Source organism: Ambystoma mexicanum, chromosome 2p (assembly GCF_040938575.1).
Source record: "Ambystoma mexicanum isolate Mex_15411 chromosome 2p, UKY_AmexF1_1, whole genome shotgun sequence".
Lineage (NCBI taxonomy): Eukaryota > Metazoa > Chordata > Amphibia > Caudata > Ambystomatidae > Ambystoma > Ambystoma mexicanum.
Window position 1 is genome coordinate 642,422,950 of NC_090923.1, and position 19,072 is coordinate 642,442,021.

The following is a 19,072-nucleotide window of genomic DNA, read 5'->3' on the forward strand; positions in this document are numbered from 1 at the left end:
GGGGGGGGCAGCTAGTTTAGCCGTTAGGGCCAGTGATCTGTGGGCTCTCTCAACTAGGAATTGTTGTGAGAATTGTGCTTCCGGTTATATCGAGCGGAGAGCTTCTTCCAGGAACGCCTCCATTGGGACGTTTATGGTCCACTCGGCCATACCGACCACCCTGATGTTATTGCAGTGTGATCTAAATCTTCACATTTGTCTCTCACCGCCTTTAGATTTTTTTTGATCTCCTCTATGTCATTGCCATGTGTGGCTGTTGTCTTCAAGAGTGCTCAGCTTGTCCTTAGCTTCCGCGACTCTGGCATTCTCTTTTTTTATACCGGCCCTAATGGAACCGATGTTGCCGCCAATATCGTCAAGCTTGTTATTCACACATGCAAAGCCCGCCTGCAGCGCTGCCATGTATGGGTCCATACAGGGGTGTTGCTAGGTCTGGAAAAGATCTGGGGCTACGCTAATTTTGGGACTGTTGGGGCTGGGGGCTAGTTAGCCTTTTTGGTTGTAACCCCTGAGCTTCCATCCGGGGCTATAACCCCACAGCCCCCCAGCAACAACTCTGGGTCCATATTCGTTTCAGTGTGGGCTTGGTCCGGCGCGGGGGGATGTTGATGTGGGTCCGAGAGTCCTTCATGTTGGTCGCACTGGTATAGGCATCCATAGGGCCCTTCTTATTACACTTCGCACCTATTGTCATGACCTCGTTGAGTAGCCTGTTGGTTGTGCGTATTCGAGGAAAATGCTGCCTTGCTCAGTGTTGATTTCCCTACTGTTTTGCCTAGGTTTATTAGATGGGGGTGATGTGGAGTTTTGCAGTGCCACCTCGACACTGGCCTCAGTGCTGAAGGACCACACCTTTCCTCCGACCCGTGGTAGGATTGATTATATGGCCTTTATTGGATATTGTTTAATATTTTACCTTTGAAACACTGGTGCAGCCCGCAGTTGGGTTGAGCTGGGTTCCTGTCTGTATTGCCTGTTTCCTAGGTTTTTTTGTGTGCCGGGCCGGCGCCTTGTTGTGCCCCTTGTTTATTTCTGAGTGGGGGAGCCCAAGTTGGGGCATGACTCCTCTGCTTATCCACGCTGTTGCCGGAGTCTCTGATGCGTGGCCCCCCTCTGCTGTACGAACGTGGTGCTGCCAGGTGTTGAGTCAGGGTTTTAATTTCCACGCCCTTTGTCAGGTGCCCTGTACGTGCACTCCCGTCTGGTCTCCTATGCCGCTCTGCGGCCGCTTCCCAGTACCCATCCGAGGGCTAGCAATTGTCGGCTGTATTGTTCACCCATGCGGGAAGACGCACACTGTGTCCCGTGAGTGCTGCTGCTGCGCGTGTTAGGGAAGCCCGTTCGTGTGTTTACACTATGGGGGTCCCGTTTCAGTTCATATACGTGTGGGAAAGCCCACGTTGTACTTCTCAGTTCTCACCCACTTCTCCGATCAGGCCCCGGGGGTGGGTGTGAACCACCACTCCACGGGATCCAACAAATCTCTGGGGCCCCCAACTGAGTTAGTGGCACCACGTACCTTCTGTGGCGGGAGGTGCTTGGTTCGGCGTCTGCTGCTTTAGGCCGAGTAGTGTGGGTTCACTTTGCTTCTCTTACCAGATCCCTACCTAAGTAATAAATCACAGACAACTTATGTGTATGGAAAAGTTGTAGGCCATAGGCATTTTATTTTCTTACAGAAAATACAACACAACAAAATGATTACATTGCCATATGCTTTTGGGCACATTGTATCCAGTCCCGAAGTTGCCCAAGGCTCCTCCTGAGTCCTTGTTATCCCTGGGCCTTCGTTCCTGGGTACATGCCGTCTACGACATGTCTTGGACCGTGTACCGAAAGAGTACTCGGCGTTCTTACTTCTGCTTGCTCCTTCTTTCTTGGACCGTGTACCGAGAGAGTACTCGGCGTACCTGATCCTGCCTGTACCCTTCTTCTTCCATTATTATTGTAGGGTGGGTTTGGTGGCAAACGTTTTTCCTTCCCCTTCTCCAGGCACCAAGAGCCTACCCGAGAGAGGTGAGCTCTTACCTGGTTTGTGCCGCCTCCGGGCTTACTTATACCCCCCCAGCCTTTTGTTCCTTCCTGGGGGCGGCCGGGTTACCCCCTTGACCCCTTGCTGTTACATTTCGCACCTTCCAAGGTGCTGTTTCCTGCCCTTCCTGGGTTTTTGTTTCTTGTGGCACCGTTCGGACGCCCCTCCCTATGCTTTTGCGCCATTTTCCTCCACCCCACACCTAAACTCCCAGACCCTCTATCGTCCCGTATTTCATGCGGCCCGGGGCCTGGGTCATAGGCTGAGTGGTGTGGGTTCACTTTGCTTCTCTTACCAGATCCCTACCTAAGTAATAAAATCACAGACAACTTATGTGTATGGAAAAGTTGTATGCCGTAGGCATTTTATTTTCTTACAGAAAATACAACACAACAAAATAATTACATTGCCATATGCTTTTGGGCACATTGTGTCCAGTCCCGAAGTTGCCCAAGGCTCCTCCTGAGTCCCTGAAACCTATCAGGTCCGACAGCCTGTCGTGGATGTCCTCCCAGTGCATCCCCGGGAGGCCCCACCAGGACGTTATTGTGTTCCTGAAATGTAGTCCTTGCTTCACCTCTTTCAGCCACCTGCCCGCCCGGGTCACGAAAGAGTGCCCCATTATCCATGCCGATTTGTATGGTCCGGCCTCTGTGGAAACGGGGGAGATAAGTGTCATATCAGTTCCTCCCTTATGTATTTTTTAAAATATTGCGACTTCCATCCCCCAAATTCTTCTCACCCCCTTTGCTCCCAGGCCCCCCACCCACGCAGAGGTTGCTACCCCTATCCTGAAAGAGTGTGTCCCAAATTCGGCTGGATCCCATCCTGCTTTCGCCACCGCTTGTTTCAATACTGCCTGAAACTGGTACCTGCTGAGTGCGCTGCCGTCCCTATGAATTAATAACTGTCCATCGACATCTGGTCGCCGATCTAGGAATTCTTGGGTGATGCATCTGGGACAGTGGTCCTTTTCTCTGATGCAATTGAGATCTATTGCTCTCCCCTTCCCCGTTTGGTCTGTCTTAGATTTCCTTAGCATTATAGACATCCCCTTGCTTCCCATACTAACATCTGTCCTTGCCAGGCCGTCTCCTGCCACCGTATTCCTGGCCACCAGTTCCCCTATTCTGAAAGCTCCATAGTATGCTAGCGCAAATGCTGCCCTGAACAGCGCTGTTTTGTACGTGCTGTTGCATGTGTCTTGCAGCACTTTTAACAGAATTATCAATTTCCCAAAATGTACCGGCCTTCTGCTATCTGGTTTCTTCCCCTCTAACTTCGCCTATCCCCTCATAGCGTATTTTATCTTAGCGCTGTCGGTCGGGTCCCGTATGCCCGCCACTTTTGTGGTATATGCCACCGCCGCCAGGTGCGCTGCTGCCCAGCTTTTCTTTTTCCCTTTGGCAAATGCCCCTTCAAGAAATTCACAAATTTTTTCAGTTGAAATTTTTTTCACCTTTTTTACACCTGTTTCCACCAACACATCTTTTAGATGCTTTTCGTACTGCTTACCCGTTTTGTACGTCAGGGCATTTCTGGTCAGCTTGTCGATGACCCTTTCTTTTCTCTGTTCTTCTCCCACTTCTTTTGAGTCGACCTTGTGGCCAACCGTGCTTTCCTTTCTAGTGCCTGCAACGGGACCCATGCCTTCCACGGCGTGGGCGTTCTTTCCTTGTCGGCGTCCGGTCTCAGCTCCCTGAATTTCTCCCACTGAAAGCGAGAGATTGCATCAGCCACCACATTTTCCTCCCCAGCGATATGCCTCGCCTTTATGCATGTATTAATTTTTAGGCTTTCCAGTGTGATTGCCCTCATTAATTCTAATACTATCATGCATGACGCACTTCCTTTGTTTAACACGTGCACCACCGCCATGTTATCTGACTATACTGCCAACTCTTTGTTCCCTAGCTCTTCCCCCCATGCGCATAACGCGACCCATATCGGGAAGAGCTCCAGCAGCGTTATGTTTTTTGTCCATTCCGCCACTTGCCATGATTTTGGCCACTTGCCTGCACACCATTTTTTCCCCAGTATTGCACCAAAACCAAAGTCACCCGCTGCATCGGTGAACAACACCCTTTTACCTTCTTCGTTCACTGGTTAGTGCCATATTACCGCCCCCTTGAAGTATTTTAGAAATTCTGCCCATACTTCCAGGACTCTCTCGATTCCTCCCCCTAGCCTGACTCTGTGGTGCCCCTTGGTAGCACCTCTCGTTTTCAGCTCGATACTTCTCTGGAACACCTTCCCCTGTGGTATGACTCTTCCTGCGAAGTTTAGTTTTCCTGCCAGCGCTTGCAATTCTCTCACTGTCCCTTTGTTTCTTCCTTGTAGTTCCTTTATTGTCTTCAGCAGCTCCGTCACCTTGTCCTCCGGGATACGACACCTTCCTGTGTTTGAGTCAATTTCTATACCTAGGAATTGGATAATATGCGTTGGGCCCATCGTTTTCTCCTCCGCCAGAGGAAACCCCCACTTGTTTGTTATTTCCACAAATTTGTCCAGGGTTGCCTTGCATAGCTCTGAACCTTTGGGCCCGACGAATAAGAAATCGTCCAGGTAATGTACCATCATGAACTCCCTCCTCTCCTGTGTTACTGCCCATTGTAAAAATGAACTTACCCTCTCGAAATATGCGCATGAGATGGCGCCCCCCATCGGGAGGCATTTGTCAATGAAGTATTCCCCCTCCCAATGCATACATAACCATCTTTGTGATCTGCTGTTGACTGGCAACAGGCGAAATACTGATTTAATGTCTGCTTTCGCCATCCATGCCCCTTCCCCCCGCTATCCTGACCAGTTCCACTGCCTCCTCGAAGTCAGAATATGATACCGTCACCTCGCTCTGGGTGATGCCGTCATTCACCGAGGCCCCCAGGGGGTAGGATAGGTGGTGTATCAGCCTGTATTCCCCTTCGTCTTTTTTCAACACCAGCCCTAGTGGTGAACATATAAATTCTTCGAATGGTAAGGTCGTGAAGGGGCCCTCTACCCTCCCCAGTTCTACTTCTTTCCTGATCTTACCGGTCACTATATCCCTGTTTTCGATTGCCGATTTTAGATTCCTAGGAATGCCTTGCGCTCCCTGCCCGGTAAACGGGATGTTAAAATCTTCTCTGAAGCCTTGTCTGATTTGTTCTGTCGCTTCTTGGTCGGGGTATTTCTGGAGCCACCTTTCCATCCTCTCGATTTTTCCCGGCGTGGCCCCTTTCCCGCCCCCGTTCTTATTTCCGCGTCTCATCTCTTCTGCCGCTTGGAGCTGCGGCCCTTGTGCACTAGGAGCTGTGTGGTCACCCTTGCATCTCTCACACTTGTGGCTGAACTTGCACTTCCATCCCCAGCTACAGGGTACCCCCTTTTCAAAACTCCTGCATTGACCTGGTTCTGCTCGTGCTGTCCCAATGCCCCCCCCACCTCCCTGTGTTGTTGGGGCAGGCTGCTCTGCCACCCTCTCTGTGACCCGTAATTTCTGCTCCGAAAAATCTGATCTTTATTTCTGTCATAGCTGGATTCGTACTTTCTGCTACTGGATCTATAATCCGCTCTGTAATCGTTCTGCCAATACTGCCTTCTCTGCTGTCCCCCTGTGCTCCGCTCCTTGGAATCCCATTTCTCCTTTAGCACGTTAAATATGTATAGGTTAAAGTTTTCTTCATCCCAGCCCATATCCGGAAAGCAGTCCATCTCCTTTCTGAACTCATGGTCATACTCCAGCCATGCGTCCCTTCCAAATGCTGTGTGTACCTTCAGCACCCTCTGTTGATACGCAACTAATGCTACCCCGTCTTCCAGGAATTTTTGTAATATAATTGTAGACATTATGGTGAAGGCCGACATCCAGTTGTCAAAACTCCTTACCACTGGCCCCTTTTTCAGTAAGCTTTTTTCGTCCTCCTTCATGTCCTCGAGAGCCACATTCATCCCCCTCTTTTGACAATCTAACAATGTAAAGATATCGATCAATTCCTTCCTCCATATTTTTTCCTTTACTTTGTCATTTATGTACCAAGCCATCGCTTTCATCGACCTGCCCTGTGCGTCTTTACCCATGGTTGGCCTGCCATATTTCGTCATGAGTGGCCCCTCATTTTCTGCCGCTGCCACCGTCTGTGCTGCCCCCGGCCCCTATGTTTGGCCCTGCCGGTGCACCCTGTGGTGTCGGGATCATTGGTGCCTTTTGCGGCACCGGGACTACTGGTGCCCCTTGTGGTGCCGGGACCGGGGTTTCCCTGGGCTCTGCTGGTGCCTCTTGTGGTGCAGGGACCGGGGCTTCCCTGGGTTCTGCCCCTGCCCCCCTTGCCCCTCTCTGTTTTTCCTTGCTCACCACTCCTCTCCATTTTCCCAAGCCCTTAGATGATCCCTTTCTTCGTCATCACTGCTTGTTTCTGCCGAGGAACTCCCTTGCTGTTCCTCCCTGGATCTCTTTCCCCGTCTGCTCATCTTGTCATTGGCTCTGGGCGACTTACCCGAAACCGTGACACAATTTTTTAACATTTTTACTATTTTATTCCCCAGATTATTATTCACAGTACCTTTCTTTTTATCTTTTTTCTTTCTCTTGGTCGGTGCCTCTGTCTGTTCTTCTGCTCTCTTTGATTCCGCTCTTCCCCTTTTCTGTCCTTGTGGCACTTTGTCTTCTCCTTCGCTGCTGCTGGGCTCTATGAACAGCAGAGGCGACGTTGCCTTTGCTCTTTCTTCTTTCTGCATCACCTCCAGCACCCATTGTGCCCCATACTCCTTCTCCGCCTTTCTCGCCCATTCTGAGAACTCTTGGGCCCTTTTCGCTCTTCCTTCCGCCATCCTTCTCGTCTGAATTCTGCCGGCCACGCTTCTCGGTTTGCCCGCAGCGAAAGTCTTGCGTTCGTTCGCCGCTGGTACTTCTGGGTCGCTCCTGCTCCGGCACCGTTGTAGCCACTGCGATTAGAAAAAACTAGAGAGGTAGAAAAATGCGTGACCCCGCAAGAGCAAACATTTTTCCTTCCCCTTCTCCAGGCACCAAGAGCCTACCCAAGAGAGGTGAGCTCTTACCTGGTTTGTGCCGCCTCTCCTTTTCCGGGCTTACTTATACCCCCCCGGCCTTTTGTTCCTTCCTGGGGGCGGCCGGGTTACACCCCTGACCCCTTGCTGTTACATTTCGCACCTTCCCAGGTGCTGTTTCCTGCCCTTCCTAGGCTTTTGTTTCTTGTGGCGCCGCTCGGACGCCCCTCCCTACGCTTTCGCGCCGTTTTCCGCCACCCCGCGCCTAAACTCCCAGACCCTCTATCGTCCCGTATTTCATGCGGCCCGGGGCCTGGGTCACACACCTCTGTACACTGGAGCTCGGATCTTGCAAGCGGGGGCTTTATATTGAGTTGATCATTTGTTTTCTCCCCCCAGGATATAATTGCTGGTTGTTTCACTGCTCTCCGAAAGGCCGCTGAATACACTGGGGAGGGGCGGTTTTAGCGCACAGACCGCTCCTCCCTCTGTCAGCCGAGCAGCCCTCATTGCGGGCGGACCGGAGGCTCGGCTTAACCCCAGATGTTCCCTAAAGGTTAGGGTGACCGGATTTCCAAAACGGAAAACCGGGACAACAGCAACATAAAAGAGGGACTACCCCATCACTGCCCACCAATTACCACCCCTCCCCCAACATGCCCCCACAACCACCACCCAATCATATTTCCGGCACTTCTCCTTTCTATAAACTGTATTTGATCTCATTTATGCAGTTTTGTCTGTGAATATTGACATCTTAATTCAAAACAAGCATTTGCTCTAATTGATATAACATGGCTTGCTGTACACTAGTTTCCAAGCTAGTCTCTGTAGCACAGTCGGTAAGCCAATACTCCACTTCAAAATTCTGGAAGTGTTGAAAAAAATAATTACGATTTAATTACAGTAGCCACCCGACCATGCAAACCCCGGCAGGGGTTTCTAAAATGAAAAAACTCCCGGGACAGAGGGTGATTTCCCCGGACAGTCACGGGAAAACCCGGACGTCTGGTCACCGTACTAAAGGTGCACGCTGCATTTCTGACTTGTGCACTGCCCTTCAAATAATCGGCGGGTTGTTTACTCTGCCAGAATTAGTTGGTAGGATTTTGCGGGTTGCAGAGCTCACACGTTAGGTGGCCATCGTCGTTGGCGCACTACAGCGCCTCCCCAAAGTATATATACTTTTTAATAACACATTTTATTGTGATTTAACGCACAAAGCAGGAGCAGAAACGGAACGAAAACAGCACTGTTTGACATAATTAAAAAAGGTCCGATGTACAAGAGGCAAGGGACAAATCAAATTGGAGGAAGACACAATACAAACAATCCGCTTGTTGGGAGTGTATCATGACCCCCACTCACGATGCCAGTAAGCCCCCAACTATGAACAGACTCGCACAGACACATCTGCTCGAATCGGGCTTCCCAGTCGCTCTCCCGCAGCCAGGAACGCCCCTTTTATTTATAATGCACGTGGCGGCGTGCAACGTCACGCCGCCGCGTGCGTCCCTAAAAGGGGCAACGCCACACTCCTCCTTTTCCATGAGGACAAACAACATTACTTGGCTAGCCTACACAATCACAAAATAACATTTCAACATAACGCTTCAACATAAACCTCAAACCCCCACACACCCCTTTATTCACAGCCACCCTGGATCCCCTTAACTAACATTGTAAGCATGCGGGCCATTCATGAAACATGACCCAATACGTAATCACTGGTTTCCCTCGCCCAGGCCTCTGGGGGTACCTCCCGCTTACCTCCGGCACGGGTAGTCCATCCGGTGGCCCTCCCGGGGCAGGTGATGCAGGCATGGAGGATTGGCCTCCCCCGTCGTCAGGCACTTCCATCCGGTCCGGTTTGATGGGAGGCTCCATTCTGGGGTCCCCTAGCTTCTTAAAGAAGCTCACATTCCGGGGGACAGCCGACCGCCCGTCTGAGGCAGTCACCATGGACCCCTTGACGGCCGCCACATCAAGTGGCTCAGGTTCGTAGGGAAGAGAGAGCTTTCCATGGGGGTGTTCCTGATAAGCACCTCATCTCCCGGTTCCAGCCGCTGTGGGCGAAGTCCTCTCCTGATCGGTCTGCAGCCGGCAATCCATCGCCACCTGCTGTCATCAATAACCCCGGGCTCCTTCTCCCCCACCTCTGGCAACAGCCCTCGGGGCACCGCCTGAACAGGGCTTCAGCCGGCGCCACTCCAGCGGATGCATGGGGGGTGGTGCGATACACACGCAAGAATTGGTAAAGGGCCCGCTGCAGGCACTGTCCCTGTCCCTGGGCTATCCTGAACGTCTTCACTGTCCTAATCAGTCTCTCTGCCTCGCCATTCGCCCGTGGCCAGAGTGGGGTGATCTTCCTGTGCTGTACCTCATACCAATCCATCAGCTCCGAGAACCGCTCACTTTGGAATGGCGCCCTGTTGTCAGAGCACAGGGTGTGGGGGAATCTGTGGGCAGAGAACACCTTCTCAATGGCCACCACCACATGCTCAAAGGCCACTGAGTGCACAAACTCCACCTCTGGATACCGAGAGTACTCGTCCACGATGACCAGGAAGTGGGTGCCCAGCGTGGTGGAACCAAAGTCTGCATGTACCACTTCCCAAGGACTCGTACCTCGGGGAATGACCTCAATCGCCGGCTCTCTTTGCAGCGGGGACGCCGCCTGACACCAGACACAGGCATCAACAAAATCGTCGACCTTCCGCTCCAACTCCGGGAACCACACCTTGAGGTGCAGCCGGGCGTTGGTCTTCGTGGCACCTTGGTGTCCATGGTGGGCCAGAGTAATCACTTCCTTGATCTTTGACTGGGGCGCTACTATGCGGTCGCCTCTCAGCAGGAGACCGGAACCCAAGAACGATAACTCTTCCCGCACCTTCCACAGTTGCTCTAGCCCTGTCTTGGCATCTTGTGTGCGCCCAGCCAGGGACTCCAGCACCATCTTCCAAGAACCCTGCTGCATGGCGTGTTTCAAGGTTTGGAAACACCCCTCACCCGCTGCCTCCAGATCCTCAAGTGGCATGGCATTGGGGGTAGCCGTTTCCACCACCATGCGAACGTGATCGTCCGCCTCTTCTGCAAAGGTGTCCTGTTCCTCCCCTCCGGTCACGCCTGGATGCCTGGACAAATAGTCTGCTGAATGTTCACTCCTGGCCGATACACGAGAGTGACCCCGTATTCCAGGAGGGCAAGCATCCATCGCTCTATCCTCGCCGGTGGTTTGGATGAGGACCCCGCCAGAATGCGAAGCAGGGGCTTGTGGTCCGTTATAACAGTCACCGGGCGCCCCAGGACATAGTCGGAAATGCCAGCAGCCCCATAGCACTGCCAAAGCCTCATGTTCGATTTGTGAGCATCACTGTTCGGTGTCGGACAGCGCCTTGCTGGCGTAAGCCACTGGGCGGGCACCGCCATCCCAATCGACTTGTGTTAACACAGCCCCCAGGCCAAATGGGCTGGCATCCACAATGATTTCTGAGGGCAGCGTGGGGTCAAAGAACGCCATGGTGTCTTCTGCCGTGAGTGCGCTCTTAATATTGTCAAAAGCTGCCTGCTCGTGGGGGCCCCACTGCCAGGTGGTTTCCTTCTTCGTAAGGGCCCTCAGGGGCTCAGATCTTGAGGCCAGGTTCTGGATGAAACGTCCACAGTAGGTTACCATGCCAAGAAAACTCCTCACATCCGACACCGTCTCAGGCCGTTGGGCCTTCTTAATGTCCTGAACCTCACTCCTTGAAAACGAAGCCAAAGAATTCAATGGATGGGTGCAGGAATTCACATTTCTCCCTATGGAGCGTGAGGCCGAGCGATTGTAACCTTTCGAAAGTCCTTGCCAGCTTGTGCAGGTGATCCACCTCAGTTCTGGCAAACACTAGGATATCATCACTAATTTTTATAACGCCCTCCAGGTCAGCGAGGGCTCCTCGGATGATGTCCTGAAACACCTCCGCCGCCGATTATATGCCAAAACGGAGTCTCTTATAGCGGTAGAGTCTGCGGTGGGTGGAGAATGTGGTTATGTATCTCAACGCCGGGTGTAGAATGACCTGATGATAGCCAGCCCGGAGGTCCAGTTTGGAGAAAAACTGAGCACCCAGCACCTCTGCAATGATGTCGTCGATAGTTGGGGTAAGATGTCTCTCCCGCTTGACCGCTTTGTTGGTTAGCCTCATGTCGACACATATGCGGACGGAGTCAGGCTGCTTAGGTTTTGTTGCCACGACAATTGGGGACACCCACGGAGTCGGACCCCCCCCCCACCTTCTCGATGATGTCTAAGTTTACGAGATTGTCCAACTCTTTGTCCACCTGCTCCCGAAGATGAAAAGGTACCCTCTGATGTTTCAGGGCTATGGGCTGCACCGATTCATCGATGTGCAGCCTCACTGGGTCACCAGTAATTTGCTCAATTCTGTGGGACAGAGTTGAATATTTGTCCAGGAGATCATTGATGTCTTCGAGATACACGGAATAGGCAAAGCTGACAATGCCGAGGGCCTCTGCTGCAGCGCAACTCAGGAGAGTATTCGTGCTCACTGGTGTGACATAGAAACGGGCAATGATTTGTGAGCCATCATGTTCCACTTTCACTACAAAGGCACCGTCCAGGGAAATGGGTTCCGAGCCCCCAAAAGCAAAGATACAGGCCTTTGGGCTGACCATTCTGGGAGGCGTGTCCATAGCGTCGTAGTGTCCGCAGGCCATCACATTGACCGAGGTACCCGTGTCTACGAGTACTGGGACCGGTGACTTGTTGACCTCGACCACACACCTCGGCTGGCATCTGTTATTTGACTTGAGGACCCCCACACTCGACACGAAAAAGATGTTCTCTTCTTCCTCTTCTTCCTCCTCTTCCGCTGGGGCGCCCTCCTCGCCCTGGTCGACCTGGGCCACTTTCGGGGTGCGATTCTGACGAAGGAACCCGGACCGAACCGGCACGACTCACCGGCTCTTCCGCCCCTGTCACGGAGGACAGATCCAGGTCTTCTGGCACCTCTAACACCCCGCCACATGGCACACACCTCCTCAGTCTTCACCAGGCGCGATGGATGCCCGTGCTCGGACACCTCATGGTAGCGTCCTAGCTCAAGGATACGAGCGAGCGTACCTCAACACCTGCCGTCTCAATTTACCAGATGAGCATGCCTGAATGAGCATAGTCCTGATCATGTCTTCTGCATCACCCCATGCACATGCAATAGATAGGCGTTTGAGGCGGCCATAAAAGGTGTCTAACATCTCCTCCTCCTGCCGAGCCGACAACATCACAAACCTCTCATAGTCGGCATTGGCAAGGTGCAAGAAATGAGCCTGAAGAGCAGTCTTTGCAGCCGCATAGGTGCCATCAGTTGTGTGGAGCGATTCAAAAATCTCCTGCACCGCAGGTCCAGCCGCATACAGCATAGTGGCAAGCCTGCTGTCCTGGTCTGTTTCCATTGTTGCCCTAAAGTACATATCTAGACGGTCCATCCACCTTTTCCATCTGGGCCCGAGTCTGGATGGTGGGCCCGAGACATCAAACTCCGGGATGGGCTGCAGGGCCGCCAGAGCCCGCATCTGCGCCATGGCTGGAGGGGGCTGCTGTATAACTGGTTGCGCCACTGGTGGAGCTTGAGGCAACTGCGGGGCTTGAGGCTGCGCTTGAAGCTGTGGCTGCACTTGAGGCTGCTGACGGGGCTGCTGTACAGCTGGTTGCGCCACTGGTGGAGCTTGAGGCAACTGCGGGACTTGAGGCTGCACTTGAGGTTGTGGCTGCCCTTGAGGTTGCTGCGGGCTGCCCACCATCCTGGTCACCAGGCAAATTCATGGGTTAGAGCACACAGGCACCCCCAGCGTGGCTTTGGTGGCCGCAACTCACCCCCACCACCACAGTCCAGTCCCCTCTGGGAACCACTTGCCACCAGTCCAAACACACCCAGGCAACACAAGTCAAAACCTGATGGTGGTGATGATGAGTGGCAATACTCAACACCCACTGGTATGATGATGAAGAGGACGATGACTATGGAAGTCCACAGCTGCAGCAATGCAGTGGGCAGGCACAGAGGTCCCACAAATTGAGCCAGGGAGGATTTGGGCTAAGCAGGCCCAGCCATTTCAGTCCTTCACCTCGCCTTCACTCGACGTAGGAGGCCCATAAATAAAAAGAAATCCAAATCCGGGCATGGATGTGCATGCTATCAGTTTTTCCAAAAATTGGGCCTGGATGCCTCTCACCGGCCGAACCGGAGCTCAGTGAGTGTCCACGGCCCGAAATCCAAGATGGCCGCCTGCCGCGTGGTTGTTGCACGGCCTACGGCGTGAAACGAAAATCTTCAAAGATCCCCGTTCCAAGAAGAAAAATTGAAGCTACTTTCACCGCCGGGCCAGGGCATAACACCGACCTCGTCGCCACTGTTGGGAGTGTATCATGACCCCCACTCGCGATGCCCGTAAGCCCCCAACTACGAACAGACTCACACAGACACGTCTGCTTGCATCGGGCTTCCCGGTCGCACTCCCGCGGCCGGGAACGCCCCCTTTATTTATAATGCACGCGGCGGCGTGCAACGTCACGCCGCCGCGTGCGCGTCCCTTAGAGGGGCAACGCCACACCGCCCTTCTCACTAGAGAGCCCCCTCAGGAGGATTCTTTCCACTTATCTTCTGGAACTTAGTCGGACACCTCTGTGCATTATGCATCAGTGTTTCGTAGGGCATACAAACATCCATATCAGAAGGCCATTGACTATATTGAGGCGTATCTGGCCTTCCGCACATCATAGCTATCTTTCTTATGACCAACATGGAAGCCGTGGATATCAATAGTTTCTCAAAACGACTGTAGGAGTGAGTTCTCCCACCACCCTGAATAGTTTATCTAAAACTCTTCTGCAAAAGCACTGTATCCTCATCCATTTCCATATGGTATGGAAGAAGGTACTGTCTGCCCGGTCACACCTAGACACTGTGGGTGAGCCGCGCGACCGCATCTGAAAAGCAGTGTGTGCGACTAGTACGTCCTGTGTAATATTTTAAACTGATTTAAGCAGAATCTGGATGAAATTGACACCTCCCCAAGGAACATCAAGGCCTCCACCTAGTCCTCACGGTCGATTAGTCCCCACCGACTCTTCCCACCTATGTTTCAGTTAAGGCAGTTTGTGCACCGAAAAGGATGCTATACAATGATACATGATCGAGGTGACCCACCTGTCTATTTGCTGTGACACAACGTGGACACCTTGCACATCGGCAAACTGGACGTGCAGTGTGTGGGCGAGTTGAATGAAGTGGAAGTGCTCCACCTCTGGGAGCCCATACTTGTGCTTCCGGTTGGGGAAGGAGACAAGACCCCCTTCATCCATTAAATGGTTTAAAGTGTGAATGCCACAATGAGCCCACCCTCCAAACACACCTAACTTTATTGATTTCAGGTCGGAGTAAGTTCCACCATAGTGGCTGGGCGAGTGTCGGCCTCCCACCCCATTCAGTGCCCCAAAGCGTGGACCCCGCCCAAACCTTCACTATGTGCCGAGTTACCTATGGTACCCCCATATAGTATTTGGATTGTCGAGCCCTCCCTCATCAATGCCCGTTCGACCTTAACGTGGGGTAGGCGAGTGTCCCCATGCAACTAGTTGTTGATAACCGCCATCTAGGAAGCCCAGTAGTAGTGTACCTTGTACGGTAGTCCTACAGCCCCTCACACATGGAGCACTGCAACATAAAGAGCGCAATCTTGGGTTGTTTGCCACCCCATTACAAGTCCCTAAAGGCTGTATCCACTCTGACAAACTCCGTCCAGTGCACTGGAAGGGGGTTATTCTGGAGGACAATAGATACCTGGGCAACATGAGCATCTTGAATAGTGCTGCCCTCCCCAGGAGCGTTTCAAGAAGGGACTGCCAGTGCTTCACATCCTGCAGAAACCAATCTGTGACCGGGTATAAGTTACGAGAAAGACATTTGGTTAGATCAAGACCGATGTGAACGCCCAATACTTGAAACCTTGCCATGAGATATGATATGGGCAGTCAGGTGGGTGCAGCGGAATGGCCAGGTTGCTGCCCTGCACCGGGAACAAGACTGACTTGTGCAATTGACCCCCAAGTAGTTTCTGGATTTCATTTGGCTCAGATAAACTCGATTCCTGTGTTCAATCCTCCTCACCCACCACAAAGTGGATCCCAAAGCTTCAAGAATAGTCGCAAGCCCTAGGGGCAGATTTAAATTCGGTAAGAGTTTTAACGTTCAACGAGTTAAATTCATGCTGGGAGCCTACGAGGCTTAAGTAAAATTAGGCGTTTTGCATGGCTCGAATATATATGGGGCATGATGAATCGAGAGCCAATGCAAATTAATTTAACAGTTCCTGGAAAAATAATTGGGTCTTTCCACATCAGCCCCTACATTTGCCTCTCTCTGAAATGGAGGAGTGTGACTCACCTAAATGTCTGAAGTAATTGAAAGGCCATGTAATTTACGGAACATAGCCAATATCTGGCAAAGCAATAGACTTTTGTCAGTCACCCTGCTCAAATACACAACCACAAACTTGGCAAGATAAATGCCTCTGATTATCTTAAAGAGCATTGGTCCCTTATTGAAGGGCTGATTTCAAAAATCAAAATGACACTCTGAATTTGAAATAAACGCTGAACAGGGTGTAGGAGGCCTGGCAACACTGGGCGCCCTAATCTGGAATCCATTTCTCCAGCATGGGGTCTGGCATGGATTCACATGCTCATGAATATTCCCCGTCGTCAGGCTGGGAATCCTCGGTAAAGAAAAAATCAGTTTGTTTCGTTTCTGAACTGTCTTTCTCCTAATAACCAATCACTGGTCTCTGGGTCATACTACCCCCAGCCAATGACTGCCCTCTACCTAAGCACCTCCTCTGGCAACCATCTTCAGATTTATACTGCACGTCAAGTTTTGGGAGTCCTCGTGCTGTAGCTCTCGAGCTTTTACTGTGTTTTGTGAATTTTTCAAAGAGATTTCATCTCATTTTTCAGTCAATCGAGCCTCAAGCTCTTCCGTTTCTGCTTCTGATGAACGGGGACCCGTTTTGGATTCTTCAATGCCCCTCAAGGGTGGAATTTTCGAGTTTCACTTTTTGGAGGCTTCTGGAAGATTTTTGAGGCCTACCCCACGTGGAAATGGCCCAGGAAAAAGGAAACACTACGCCCGGACCCAAGCTCTTCAGGAGCTGCCCTGGATGTGGACTGCAGAATGTCTTCAAGGAAGATGAACATTCTCGATGTCTCTACTGCCTTCATGAAGACAAAACGCACATGGAGAAGGACTGTGCGTTTTGTAAAAACATGTCTGAGCGGATGATGAAGGATCACCAACTGGCTGGAGGGGGAAGAGCCCAGCAGCAGAGTGAGAAAAAGAAGTCTGAGCGGTCTTCTAAGTCCTTTGAGGGAGCCCCGGCGATGGGGGCCAAACAAAAGGCTAAGCTCCGCGGGCACCGGGAGCACCGTACGGTCGGGCTCCTCGGCTGCCAGGCAGGGCACAATATCACCGACGCCATCAACCACAAGCCAACGCTCTGGGTCGGGGAAGAGGAAAGCGGAGATTCTGGGTAAGCTTCGGGATGAGTCCCGGTCGATCCCGACTACAGCCGAGGGGGAGCGAGGCGGTTACCCTCCCCTCAAGGTGAAGGCCTCAGGCGCCTCCAAGGTCGTGAAGGCCTTGATTCACCCGGCTAAGGCTTACATTGAGGGCGTTGTGACGGCCCTGGCGAAGCCTGTGGAGGCTACCCAGTGGAGGCGACCTCGGGGCCTAGAGTTTCCCTGCCTCTGCGGAGGGAATCTTCTTTCCACCCCCTCAATATGACCCCTGTGAAAGGACCCCGGTGGGAAAAGAGGGGGGAAGTTCGAAGAGGTCCGGTCCCACGGGGATGGATCCTGAGGAGGCAGACACCGAAAGTGACGGTGGTGGCGACGAGGAGCACGTGGAGGCGGAGGATTCCACTCCCCAACCGTTGCGCCCGTCGCAGCCGGTCCCTGGGCCACAAGACAACTCGGGTGCGATCTTGATGGCGATGCAGACCTTGTGTACGGAGATAAGGACAAGGTTGCCCTTAGCACTAACGTATGACCCAGCGGAGCCTCAGTCTTCTTCCCCGTCTCCTGAGCCGAGGGACGATACGGGAACAGACACAGCCACGACGGGGACGGATGACGACAGTGGTGATGACGGGTTGGACCTTCCATCACCACCTCCTCGGGCCTCCCCGCCCAGCGAATTTGGCTCCTTCCACGCCACGATCGCCAGGGCATCCAAGCTCTTCCAGCTCTGCTGCGTGGAAGAGAAGAAGGAAGGCTTCCTCTATCAACAACGGGAGCCCAAAAGGAAGACGGTCCTCTCGTTCCCGTTACTTGACGACATCTAGGACGAGGGGCTGTTGCTCCTGAAGAACCCATCCACCGCCCCTGCCAAGAGAGACTGGTACGAGAAAAAGTTCCGGGTTCCGGATTCCGCCCCCATGTGCCTTAGGGCGCAACCTACCCCGGACTCGGTTGTCTCTGCGGCAGCCAAGAAGAAAGCGGCGGGGCCGACGGCGTCAACTTTGACATCTCCGCCGGACGGCCAAGGGAAGCAATTGGACGCCATGGGACGACGGGTCATCTCGTCGGCGGTGACTACCATCAAAGCGGCCCGCTACGACAGGGGGCTATGGTTTAAGATCGCTCCTCTACTGGATTTCCTCCCGGACGACAAGAGGGCCTAGAGATCCTACAGGAGGGAGAGGTGGCGTCGGACCATGCCATAACTGTGGCCACGGACATTGCAGACACCGTCTTCTGCCAGATGGGCAACGGCGTTTGCCTTTGCCGACGTGGCTGGCTCAAGGCAACTGATTTCCGTCAAGACGTACAGACCAGGGTCCTGGACATGCCCTTCGACGGGAACAACCTGTTAGGCAAGACAGTGGACGACTCGCTGCAAGCCATCAAGGCTGACACGGAGGCGGCTCGTGCCTTAGGCGTTCTTCAGCAACGACGGCCGCCCTTTCGGGGCTCTGGAGGCAAGCAGGGTGCCTACAAGGGATTTGGCAGCAGCTCCTCGACATACCACCAGGCGGCTCTCTCCTCGTCGCAGGAGGCCTACAGGGGATGCAGCAAGCAAGGATGATCTTGTCGTCGCCAAGGAGGCCAGGGCGGCAAGGCCGCTGCCAAGCAGGATTGAACCGGCCGTAGGGTCGGGCCCCCACCTGAGCACCCCGTTGGGAGGCCGGCTGGTAAACTTTGTCAGCGTGTGGGAGTCCATCTCCACCAACCGTTGGGTGCTGGATGCTCTGGCCCACAGGCACACACTGGAATTTCTAAGAGTGTCCCTGTATTCCACCAGTGGCCAGAAAGGAAAACCACATCCCACAACTACTACTGGAGGTACGAGCGATGTTAAAGAAGGGAGCCATCAAACTCGTCCCAAAGAGGCTCCAGGGCTCCGGAGTATACTTGCGGTACTTCCTCATAAGCAAAAAGACCGGCAGTTGGCGACCCATCCTGGACCTTCGTCGTCTAAACAAGTACATCAGGCCCCAGAAGTTCCGGATGGTTACCCTCCAGCACATGCTGGGACTACTGGAGGAAGGCGACTTCCTATCGTCGCTGGACTTGGAGGACGCCTACTTTCACATCCCCATCTTGAAAAAACATCAAAAGTTTCTGCGATTCGTAGTCCAAGGACGGCACTACCAGTTCAAGGCCCTTCCCTTCGGACTGAAGTCAGCACCCAGGGTGTTCACCAAGTGCCTGGCACCAGTGGCGGCACGGCTGCGCCTACAAGGGATCAACATCTACCCTTATCTGGACGACTGGCTCATCCGAGCGGAGTCAAGGGAACTCGCCGTCGAGCACACAAGGAAGACCGTCCAACTGCTCACGGATCTAGGATTTTCGATGCACTTCACAAAATCCCAGCTGGTACCGTCGCAAGTCGCCCTGTTCCTGGGAGCCACGCTCGATACAGTGGAGCGACTAGCGTCTTCGTCGGAGGAGAGGACAAAGGCCACCCTAGGCAAGGTGCAATGGCTGTAGACCATGGA

The 19,072-nt window shown here is 53.0% G+C and overlaps 1 protein-coding gene across 5 annotated transcripts in view; it reads left to right on the top strand.

Moving 5' to 3' along the window:
• RNF123 (ring finger protein 123) overlaps positions 1 to 19,072 on the top strand; it is a 3,033,138-nt gene that overhangs the window by 1,671,661 nt on the left and 1,342,405 nt on the right. The window lies entirely within an intron of this gene.